This window comes from Neophocaena asiaeorientalis, unplaced genomic scaffold (assembly GCF_003031525.2).
Source record: "Neophocaena asiaeorientalis asiaeorientalis breed wild unplaced genomic scaffold, Neophocaena_asiaeorientalis_V1.1 scaffold383, whole genome shotgun sequence".
Taxonomy (NCBI): Eukaryota; Metazoa; Chordata; class Mammalia; order Artiodactyla; family Phocoenidae; genus Neophocaena; species Neophocaena asiaeorientalis.
The window spans coordinates 1781651-1794843 of NW_020173940.1; positions in this window are offsets into that span (position 1 = coordinate 1781651).

Sequence of the window (13193 nt, forward strand, 5' to 3'; positions counted from 1 at the left end):
AACCATTATGATATATTATATATTATGATATAATATCATAAATATTTACATGGTTATATACACCATGGTATGATAAATATAAACTTACATATATTTTCTACAATTGAATGTCTTTAGTTCAATTACCTTATTTTTGCATATTGTACAGTAATTTTGTAGAAGTCAACCCTTGACATTCTCTACAACCATGTTTCACTTTTAGCCTTCTCCAGCATTATTCTTTATGATTCCACTCTTGTCTTCTCTAATTTTGGCTATAGTCAACTACAAACACAGTTTTATATACTCTCTTGTTCAAAACCTTTCAGATTGTCTCACTGTATTTAAAATAAAATTTAATACCTATAATATGGCCTATGTGGCTCTCCATTATCTGGCCCTTGCTCCCTTCTGCACTTATATTACTTGTCCTGTTTGCTTTCATTGTTTCAGCTAGACACCCCTTTCTGTGTTACTCAACAGCTCATGCTCCAGGCCTTTACATGACTAACTCCAGATAATTCCTCAGTTTTCATCTTATATATCACTTCATTAAAGGGCCTTTCCTGAAAAGTCCACCTAATTTATATGCTAGTAGCATTTTATACTTTCCTTCATAACCATCATCACTATTTTAATGGTTAATTATTCAAGTGATTATCAGCTTTATATGTTTCCTCAACTAGACAAAATGCAATGTGGGTAGAGACCATATCTATTTTATTTATTCCTTTAGGCTAGATTTCCTTAAAAACAAACTGAGTAAAAGGCTTCTGTGCAGGTAATTATTAAGAAATGAGTTTTTTGAGCAAGTGTAAGGGACAGAGTGTTTGGGCCCCCAAACACAAAGTTTCTAATTCAGCCTATACATAGGACATTATAAGGACTTTTAAGGCTCATTACACATGGTACTGTATGGAAAGGACTGTTAACACTACGGAAAAGAACCCTGATAGAGAGAACATCATGAAAATCTTGAAGGATTACACCATTGAAGATGTCGTCTTGTTATTTAAAAAGCTGTGAAAGCCATCAATCTCAAAGCAATAAGTTCCTACTAGAGAAGACTATGTCCAGATGTTGTGTGTGACTTCACAGGATTTACAACAAAGTCAATCAAGGAAATCATGAAAGAGACTGTGGATATGGCAAAAAGAGTGGGAGTGGTGGTGAAGGGTTTCAAGATATGGATTTTGGAGAAATTCAAAAGCTAATCGATACCACACCAGAGGAATTAACAGAAGACAGTTTTATGGATATGAGTGCTCCTGAACCAGTGCCAGATGATGAGGAAGAAGATGGAGAAGAAACAGTGCCAGAAAAAATTGACAGTAGAAAATCTGGCAGAAGGGTTCTAATTTTTCAAGACTCCTTTTGACCTCTTTTATGACATGGACACTTCTATGATTCATGCACTGAAACTAAAGGAAATGGTGGGAGAAGGATTGGTACCATATAGAAACCATATAGAAAAACAAAAAAGAAAAAGTGTAAGATAGAAATTATGATGTATTTCCATAAAGTTACACTAAGTGTGCCTGCCTCTCTAGCCCCCTCTTCCACCTTCTCCACCTCTTCCACCTCTCCCACCTCTGAGATAGCAAGACCAACCCCTCCTCTCTCTCCTCCTCCTCAGCCTATTTAACGTGGAAGCCATGAAGAAGAAGACCTTTATGATGATCCACTTGTACTTAGTGAATAGTAAATAATCATCATGTCATACAGTTAATAAATTTATCTATTATGTATGTGTGTGAGTCTTTGTGTGAAAGTATAATAACTGTATGGCAAGTACTGTATGAGACATTTTTATTTCATCATCATTATCATCGCTTAAGTATTCATTGTGTAGAACATTGTGTACAAGACCTGTACTAAAGTGGATAGCCTATACTTACATAGGTATAAGGTAAGTGATACTTAGTATAAAATTAATAATGTGTTAGTTTTCTTACTGTTTTTTTAATTTTGCTTTCAAATAATTACGTTATGTACAGTATGCCTCTCTCTCGTAATTGGAGAAAATGCATACCAGCCTACCATCACACTTAAGCGTTTTTTGTCAAAAAACTGTAAACAATGTTTCCAATGCTGTATTATGAATATGATAGTAATAATATATACCATAAAAATTTTTATAATGATGGCACTTGAATCACGGTGAAGTAGGAAGACATGGAACTCACCTCCCTCTATGAACACACCAAAACTACATCTACATGTGGACCAATTCTCACTGAAAACTAACTGGAGACTAGCAGAAAGATTTCTGTACAACCAAGGCTGTAAGAAAGATAAACATGGAATCAGATGGCAAGGGAAAAGGAGCAATCAGATTGGTACCTGTTCCCCCAGGAGGGGACTCAGAGGAAAAGGGAAGTACATGAAGAGACCCTCCCTGGCGAGTGAGTGGTTCAAGTCACATATTGGGTGCCCCAGCCCTGTTGTCCAACAAAAGGAAGATGAGCCCCTGTGACTGGTTGGAGGGCCAGTGGGCCTAACAGCAGGGTTGTGGGAAGCCTAAACTCCACTCATGGGGAACTCATGAACACTTGCTAGCTCCTGAAGCAGGAAAGAAAGGGCAGACTGAAACCATGCAGCTGGCTGACTTGTTTCCTGCATGCACCCCAGCACATGCACCAGCCTGAGCCAAGATAATATTCCATCACTACTTGCCTAGAGTCGCAGCAGCAACCTAGGAAAATGCTGAGTTGTGAGAGCTATGACAATGTCTAAACAGGGAGAGGAGCAGCCATTACTGGTGATTGCACAGGGAGCACATCAGAGGCAGTCTGGATCTCTGATGGTGGCTAAACCACCACAGCGCACATCCCAACAATTGCCAAATACCCACACCGGTCTCTCTGACTCCAGCACTGCTCCCCTCTGAGTTAGGGGTGCCAGTACTTGGTGGAGGAAGAGCCCACACTGAAAAGACACTGAGCCAACTTGGACCTGACCCTAGAGATTTTGCTCTAGCAACTTGTGACTTGACCCTGACTGCAGTAAGGAAGTGACAGCTACTAAGCAGAGGGAAAACCCCACCTCACTTGGCTCTGGCTTTAGCCCCTCCTTCTCCAGCCCCACCTCCTACCGAGGTGATAGTTGTCAGCACATCCTGATGAAAAATATGACTTGTGTTCAAGTCAAATCCAGCTCTCCCACCAAAGCCATTGGACACACACAGACCGTATGGAGACACGCCCACATAAGGACACCCTTTCAAGACGGCCATAGGTAACTGTTTTACTTAATTTTACAGAGATAGAGAAAGGTAAGTAAAATGAGGAGACAGAAGAATTTGTCTCAATTGAAAGAGCAAAAGAAAACCCCTGAAAAACAATTAATGAAACAATTTACCAGATAAAGGATTCAATGCATTAATAATAAGAATGCTAACTGAATTAGGGAAAAGAATAGAGGAACACAGTGAGAATTTTAAAAAGGAAGTAGAAAATATAAAAAAGAACCAGTCAGAACTGAAGAATATGATAACTGAAATGAAAAACGCTAGAAGGAACAAACAGCAGGCTAGGTGATACAGAACACAAATAATCTGGAAGATAGAATAATGGAAATCACCCAAACAGAAAAGCAAGAAGAAAACAAATTTTTAAAAAGATGAAAACAGGGCTTCCTTGGTGGTGCAGTGGTTGAGAGTCCGCCTGCCGATGCAGGGGACGTGGGTTCATGCCCTGGTCCGGGAAGATCACACATGCCGCGGAGCACCTGGGCCCGTGAGCCATGGCCTCTGAGCCTGCGCATCCAGAGCCTGTGCTCCACAACGGGAGAGGCCACAACAGTGAGAGGCCCAAGTACCGCAAGGAAAATTAAAAAAAAAGATGAAAACAGTTTAAAGATTTTGGGGACAACATCAAGTGTACCAACATTTGCATTATAAGTGTTCCAAAAGGAGAAGAGAGATAGAAGGGTATCAAAAATGTATTTAATAAAATTATGGCTGGAAACTTCCCAATCCTGAAGAAGGAAACATATATCCAGGCAGAGGAATCTCAGAGGGTCCCAAACAAGATAAACCCAAACCGACCACACCAAGATATATCATAATTAAAATAGCAAAACTTAAAGATGAGAGAATTCTAAAGTCAGCAAGAGAAAAACATAAAGTCATATACAAGGGAACTTCCATAAGGCTATCAGCTGACTTTTCTGCAGAAAGTTTGCAGGCCAGAAGGGAGTGGCATGATATTTTTAAGGTGCTGAAAGGAACAAACCTGCAGACTAGGATACTCTATCCAGCAAGAATTGAAGGAGAGAGAAAGATCTTCTCAGACAAGCAAAAACGAAAACAATTAATAATACTAAACCAATTCTAAAAGAAATGTTGTAAGGTCTTCTCTAAGTGGAAAAGAAAAGGCTATAAGAACAAATAAATATCTATAAGAAAGGAAAAGTCCCACAGGTAAAGGCAAATGTATAGTAAGGGCTGAGAATCAACCACTTATAAGCGAGTATCAAGATTAAAAGACAGAAAAATTTAAAAATCAAGTATAATTACAGTAACCTCAAAGGGAAAAACATGAATATGTAAAATATGACATCAAAAACACAAAATGTTGGGGAAAGGAGTAAAAAGTGTAGATCTTTTAGAATTTGTTTGAACTTAAAGGATTACCTGTTTAAGACAGATATAGGTGAGCATATATGAACCCCATGGTAGCCACAAATCAAAAACCTACAATAGATACACAAAAACAAGAGAGAAAGGAACACAAACATACCACTAAAGAAAATCATCAATCTACCAGGGAAATAACTAGAAGAAGAAGAAAAGAACAGGGATGACCCACAAAATAACTGGAAAACAAGTAATATAATGGCAAGAAGTATATACCTATCAATAATTGTTTTAAATGTCAATGAACTAAATGCTCCAATCAAAAGACATAGAATGGCTGATTGGATAAATCAAGATCTATGTGCCTGCTGTTTATAAGAGACTCACTTCAGAACTAAAGACACACACGGACTGAAAGTGAAAGGATGGAAAAAGATATTTCATGCAAATGGAAGCAACAAGAAAGTGGGAGTAGCAATACTAGTATGAGACAAAATACACTTAAAACAAAGGCCTGTAACAAAATACAAAGATGGAATTATATAATGATAAAAGTGATCAATACAAGAAGAGGATACTATACTCATTAACATATATACACCCAACACAGGAGTACCTAAATATATAAAGCAAATATAAATAGACATAAAAGGAGAATTGACAACAATATAATAATAGTAGGGGACTTTTAACAACCTAGTTATACCAATGGACAGATCATCTAGACAGAAAATCAATAAGGCAACTGTGGTCTCCAATGACAGCATAAAAATTGGACGTAATAGATATCTACAGAATTTCCATCCAAACACAGCAGAATACACATTCTTTTCAAGTGCACATGGAGCATTCTTTAGGATAGATCACATGCTAGGCTACAAAACAAGTCTCAACAAATTTAAGGAAATAGAAATAATATTAAGCTTTTTTTCTGACCACAATGGTATGAAACTAGAAATCAATTACAGAAAGAAAAATAGGAAAAGCACAAACACATGGAGACTGAACAGCAAAAAAGCAAAGAGGAAAACAGAAAATACCTCAAGATAAATGAAAATGAAAAGAAATTTCCCAAGTCTGTGGGATGCAGCAAAAGCAGTTTTAAGAGGGAAGTTTATAACAGTATAGGCCTACATCAAGAAACAAGAAAATCTCAAATGAACAACCAAACCTTCCATATAAAGGAATTAGAAAAAGAAGAACAAACCAAGCCCAAAGTAAGCAGAAGGAAGAAAATAATAAAGATCAGAGAGGAAATAAATAAAATAGAGACCAAAAATAGAATAGAAATGATCAATGAAACCAGGAGTTTTTTTTTTTTTTTTTAAAGATAAACAAAATTGATAAACCTTTAGCCAGGCTCATCAAGAAGAAAAGAGACAGGACACAGATAAAATAAGAAATGAAAGAGAAGAAATAACAAGCAATACCACAGAGATACCAAATGAGAGAGAGAGTATTATGAACAGTTACATGACAACAAATTGGACAACCTAGAAGAAATGGACAAATTTCTAGAAACACACAACCTTCCAAGACTGAATCAAGAAGAAATAAACAACCTGAACAGACCAATCACTAGTAGTGAAATTGGACTTGTAACAAAAAAAATCCAGTGAACATTTTTATAACAATGCATTCATTAGTGTATAGACTAGGCTACAATGAAGCAATGATATTGCTGTTTCTTCATTATCAGTGCACAAATCATTATACCTGTAAAGAAGTGAGATCATTTTATCTTTTCATTTTTGATATCTAGTGTCAGTAATACATATAACAGCTACAGTGTTTTGTATCATATAAGACAATATCGATGTAGGTACAGACAGACAATTCATTTTGTAAAGAGACAACATAAGGTATTGATAAATACAGTACAGTACTATAAATGTATTTTCTCTACCTTCTGATTTTCTTTTTTTTATATCTTTATTGGAGTATAATTGCTTTACAATGTTGTGTTAGTTTCTGTTGTACAACAAAATGAATCAGCTATAAGTATACATATATCCCTATATCTCCTCCCTCTTAAGCCTCCTTCGCATCTTCTCTAACGCACCCCTCTAGGTCATCACAAAGCAACAAGCTGATCTCCCTGTACTATGCAGCAGCTTCCCACTAGCCATACATTTTACATTTGGTAGTGTATGTATGTCAATGGTACTCTCTCACTTCATCCCAGCTTCCCTTTTCACCACCGTGTCCTCAAGTCTGATCTCTATATCTGTGTCTTTATTCCTGCCCTGCCACTAGGTTCATCAGTACCATTTTTTTCAGATTCCATGTACGTGCATTAACATATGGTATTTCTTTTACTCTTTCTAACTTACTTCACTTCTATGATAGATTCTAGGTCCATCCACCTCAATACAAATAACTCAATTCTATTCCTTTTAATGGATGAGTAATATGCTATTGTATATATGTGCCATGTCTTCTTTATCCATTCATCTGTCGATGGACACTTAGGTTGCTTCCATGTCCTGGCAATTGTAAACAGTGCTACAAAGAACATAGTGGTACATGACTCTTTTCTTTTTTTTTTTTAAGCCATATCTGCAGCTTTTATTGTTTTATTTGTATATTATACTTTATTTACAAATAAGGATGATACAAGAATATTTTTTGTCACTTCTGGTGAGAAGCTGCTGTACTTTCTATTATATAAATAGTTGTGAAGAAAAAAGAATATAACTTAAACTTAAATGCAGTCCCCAAAACTTGAAACATACTTTAGTGGTAGAGCTTTTCAGTTTCAGTTAAAAAGTCTTGAAGAATATTACAAAAGATTTAAAATTTCAATTGGAGAAGAGGAAAAAATTTACCAGCTTCATGAGTACAGAGATTTGGGGTGTTGATTGTTTTTTTTTTTTATACAGCAGGTTCTTATTAGTCATCAGTTTTATACACATCAGTGTATACATGTCAATCCCAATTGCCCAATTCATCACACCACCACCACCACCACCCGGCAGCTTTCCCTGCTTGCTGACCATATGTTTCTTCTCTACATCTGTGTCTCAATTTCTGCCCTGCAAACCGGTCAATCTGTACCATTCTTCTAGGTTCCAGATATATGCGTTAATATACAATATTTGTTTTTCTCTTTTTGACTTACTTCACTCTGTATGACAATCTCTAGAACCATCCACGTCTCAACAAATGACCCAATTTCGTTCCCCTTTATTACCACTTCTTCTTTATCCATTCATCTGTCAATGGGCATTTAAGTTGCTTCCATGATGTGGCGACTGTAAATAGTGCTGCAATGAACATTGGAGTGCATGTGTCTTTTTGAAATGTGGTTTTCTCTGGGTATATACCCAGTAGTGGGATTGCTGGATCATATGGTAATTCTATTTTTAGTTTTTTAAGGAACCTCCATACTGTTCTCCATAGTGGCTGTGTCAATTTACATTCCTGCCAACAGTGAAAGAGGGTCCCCTTTTCTCCACACCCTCTCCAGCATCTGTTGTTTGTAGATTTTCTGATGATGCCCATTCTAACTGGGGTGAGGTGATACCTCATTGTAGTTTTGATTTGCATTTCTCTAATAATTAGTGATGTTGAGCAGTTTTTCATGTGCTTCTTGGCCCTTGGTATGTCTTCTTTGGAGAAATGTCTATTTAGGTCTTCTGCCCATTTTTGGATTGGGTTGTTTGTTTTTTTAATATAGAGCTGCATGAGCTGTTTATATATTTTGGAGATTAATTCTTTGTCCATTTATTCATTTGCAAATATTTTGTCCCATTCTGAGGGTTGTCTTTTCGTCTTGTTTATGGTTTCCTTTGCTGTGCAAAAGTTTTGAAGTTTCATTAGGTCCCATTTGTTTATTTTTCTTTTTATTTCCATTACTCTAGGAGGTGGATCAAAAAAGATCTTGCTGTGATTTATGTCAAAGAGTGTTGTTCCTATGTTTTCCTCTAAGAGTTTTATAGTATCTGGTCTTATATTTAGGTCTCTAATCCATTTTGAGTTTATTTTTGAGTATGGTATTAGGGAGTGTTCTAACTTCATTCTTTTACATGTAGCTGTCCAGTTTTCCCAGCACCACTTATTGAAGAGACCTTCTTTTCTCCATTGTATATCCTTGCCTCCTTTGTCATAGATTAGTTGACCATAGGTGCGTGGGTTTATCTCTGGGCTTTCTATCTTGTTCCATTGATCTATGTTTCTGTTTTTGTGCTAATATGATATTTTCTTGATTATTGTAGCTTTGTGGTATAGTCTGAAGTCAGGGAGTCTGATTCCTCCAGCTCCATTTTTTTCCCTCAAGACTGCTTTGGCTATTTGGGGTCGTTTGTGTCTCCATACAAATTTTAAGATTTTTTGTTCTAGTTCTGTAAAAAAAATGCCATTTTTAATTTGATAGGGTTTGCATTGAATCTGTAGATTGCTTTGGGTAGTATAGTCATTTTAAGAATGTTGATGCTTCCAATCCAATAACATGGTATATTTCTCCATCTATTTGTATCATCTTTAACTTCTTTCATCAGTGTCTTATAGTTTTCTGCATACAGGTCTTTTGTCACCTTAGGTAGGTTTATTCCTAGGTATTTTATTCTTTTTGTTGCAGTGGTAAATGGGAGTATTTTCTTAATTTCACTTTCATATTTTTCATCATTAGTGTGTAGAAATGCAAGAGATTTTTGTGCATTAATTTTGTATCCTGCTACTTTACCAAATTCATTGATTAGCTCTAGTAGTTTTCTGGTAGCATCTTTAGGTTTCTCTATGTATAGTATCATATCATCTGCAAAGAGTGACAGCTTTACTTCTTCTTTTCCAATTTGGATTCATTTTATTTCTTTTTCTTCTCTGATTGCTGTGGCTAAAACTTCCAAAACAATGTTAAATAAGAGTGGTGAGAGTGGGCAAACGTGTCTTGTTCCTGATCTTACAGGAAATGCTTTCAGTTTTTCCCCATTGAGGACGATGTTGGCTCTGGGTTTTTCATATATGGCCTTTAGTATGTTGAGGTAAGTTCCCTCTATGCCTGCCTTCTGGAGGGTTTTTATCATAAATCGATGTTGAATAATGTCTGAATCTTTTTCTGCATCTATTGAGATGATCATATGGATTTTATTCTTCAATTTGTTAATATGGAGTATCACATTGATTGATTTCCATATACTGAAAATCCTTGCATTCTAGGATAAACCCCACTTGATCATGGTGTATGATCCTTGTAATGTGCTGTTGGATTCTGTTTGCTAGATTTTGTTGAGGATTTTACATCTATGTTCATCAGTGATATTGGCCTATAGTTTTCTTTTTTTGTGACATATTTGTCTGTTTTTGATATCAGGGTGATGGTGGCCTTGTAGAATGAGTTTGGGAATGTTCTTCCCTCTGCTATATTTTGGAAGAGTTTGAGAAGGATAGGTGTTAGCTCTTCTCTAAATGTTTGATAGAAGTTGCCTGTGAAGCCATCTGGTCCAGAGCTTTTGTTTGTTGGAAGAGTTTTATTCACAGTTTCAATTTCAGTGCTTGTGATTGGTCTGTTCATATTTTCTATTTATTCCTAGTTCAGTCTTGGAAGGTTGTGCTTTTCTAAGAATTTGTCCATTTCTTCCAGGTTGTCCATTTTATTGGCATATAGTCGCTTGTAGTAAACTCTCATGATCTTTGTATTTCTTCAGTGTCAGTTGTTACTTCTTCCTTTTCATTTCTAATTCTAGTGATTTGAGTCTTCTCCCTTTTTTCTTGATGAGTGTGGCTCATGGTTTATCAATTTTGTTTATCTTCTCAAAGAACCAGCTTTTAGTTTTACTGATCTTTGCTATTGTTTCCTTCATTTCTTTTTCATTAATTTCTGATCTGATCTTTATGATTTCTTTACTTATGCTAACTTTGGGGTTTTTATTTCTTCTTTCTCTAATTGCTTTAGGTGTAAGGTTAGGTTGTTTATTTGAGATTTTTCATGTTTCTTAAGGTAGGATTTTATTGCTATAAATTTCCCTCTTAGAACTGCTTTTGCTGCATCCCATAGGTTTTGGGTCGTTGTGTTTTCATTGTCATTTTTTTCTAGGTATTTTTTAATTTCCTCTTTGATTTCTTCAGTGATCTCTTGGTTTTTAAATAGTGTATTGTTTGCTTCCACGTGTTTGTATTTTTTACTGATATTTCCTGTAATTTATATCTAGTCTCGTAGTCTTGTGGTCAGAAAAGATACTTGATACAAATTCAATTATCTTAAATTTCCCAGGGCTTGATTTGTGACCCAAGATATGATCTGTCCTGGAGAATGTTCCATGAGCACTTGAAAAGAAAGTGTATTCTGTTGTTTTTGGATGGAATGTCCTATAAATATCAATTAAGTCCATCTTGTTTAATGTATCACTTAAAGCTTGTGTTCCCTTATTTATTTTTATATTGGATGATCAGTCCATTGGTGAAAGTGGGGTGTTAAAGTCCCCTACTATGATTGTGTTACTGTTGATTTACCCTTTTATGGCTGTTAGTATTTGCCTTATGTATTGAGGTGCTCCTATATTGGGTGCATGGATATTTACAATTGTTATGTCTTCTTCTAGGGTTGATCCCTTGATCATTATATAGTGTCCTTCCTTGTCTTCTGTAATAGTCTTTATTTTAAAATCTATTTTGGCTGATATGAGAATTGATACTCCAGATTACTTCTGTTTTCCTTTTGCATGGAATATCTTTTTCCATCCCCTCACTTTCAGTCAGTATTTGTCACTAGGTCTGAAGTGGGTGTCTAGTAGACAGCATATATATGTGTCTTGTTTTTGTATCCTTTCAGCCAGTCTATGTATTTTGTTTGGAGCATTTAAGCCATTTACATTTAAGGTAGTTATCGATATATATGTTCCTATTACCATTTTCTTAATTGTTTTGGGTTTGTTATTGTAGGTCTTTTCTTTCTCTTGTGTTTCTTCCCTAGAGAAGTTCCTTTAGCTTTTGTTGTAAATCTGGTTTTGTGTTGCTGAATTCTCTTAGCTCCTGTGTCTCTGTACAGGTTTTAATTTCTCCATCAAATGTGAATGAGATCCTTGCTGGGTAGAGTAATCTTGGTTGTAGGTTTTTCCTTTTCATCACTTTAAATATGTCCTGCCACTCCCTTCTGACTTGCAGAGTTTCTGCTGAAAGAACAGCTATTAACCTTATGGGGATTCCCTTGTATGTTATTTGTTGTTTTTCCCTTGCTGCTTTTAATATTTTTTCTTTGTGTTTAATTTTTGATAGTTTGATTAATATGTGTCTTGGCATATTTCTCCTTGTATTTATCCTTTATGGGACTCTCTATTCTTCCTGGACTTGATTAACTACTTCCTGTCCATATTAGGGAAGTTTTCAACTATAATCACTTCAAATATTTTCCCAGTCCCTTTCTTTTTCTCTGCTTTTTCTGGGACCCCTATAATTCGAATGTTGGTGCATTTAAGGTTATCCCAGAGGTCTCTGAGACTGTCCTCAATTCTTTTCATTCTTTTTCCTTTATTCTGCTCTGCAGTAGTTATTTCCACTATTTTATCTTCCAAGTCACTTATCCGTTCTTCTGCCTCTGTTTTTCTGCTATTCATTCCATTTAGAGAATTTTTAATTTCATTTACTGTGTTGTTCATCATTGTTTTCTCTTTAGTTCTTCTTGGCCCATGTTAAACCTTTCTTGTATTTTGTCCATTCTATTTCCAAGATTTTGGATCATCTTTACTATCATTATTCTGTATTCTTTTTCAGGTAACCTGCCAATTTCCACTTCATTTGTTTGGTCTGTTGGGTCTTTACCTTGCTTCTTTATCTGCTGTGTGTTTCTCTGTTTTCTCATTTTGCTTAACTTACTGAGTTTTTTGTGTCCTTTTCACAGGCTGCATGTTCATAGTTCCCATTGTTTCTGGTGTCTGCCCCCAGTGGCTAAGGTTGGTCAGTGTGTTGTCTAGGCTTCCTGGTGGAGGGGACTAGTGCTTGTTTTCTGGTGCCTGAGGCTTGATCTTGTCTTTATGGTGGGCGGGTCTGCTTCCAGTGGTATGTTTTGGGGTGTCTGTGACCTTATTATGATTTTAGGCAGCCTCTCTGCTAATGGATGAGGTTCTGTTCCTGTCTTGCTAGTTGTTTGGCATAGGGTGACCAGCACTGTAGCTTGCTGGTTGTTGAGTGGAGGTGGGTGTTCACATTGAGATGGAGATATTTGGGAGATTTTTTCCATTTGATATTTCATCGTGCTGGGAGGTCTCTGGTGGCCAATGTCCTGAACTTGGCTCTCCTACCTCAGAGGCACAGGCCTGATGCCTGGCAGTAGCACCAAGACCTGGACATTCACATGGCTCAGAGTAAAAAGGAGAGAAAGAAAGAAAGAAAGAAAGACAGAAAGAAAGGAAGGAAGGAAGGAAGGAAGGGAGAAAGAAAGAGAAAGAAAGAGAGAAAATTATTTTAAAAATTTAAAAGTAATAAAAAAAAAAGAAAGAAGAGAGCAACCAAACCAAAAAAACAAATCCAGCAATGATAACAAGTGCTAAGAACTATACTAAAAAAGAAAAAGGGAAGACAGAACCCTAGGAAAAATGGTAAAGACAAAGCTATACAGACAAAAGTCATGCACAGAAGCATACACATACACATTCACAAAAAGAGAAAAAGGAAAAGAATATATATATATATATATATCTGA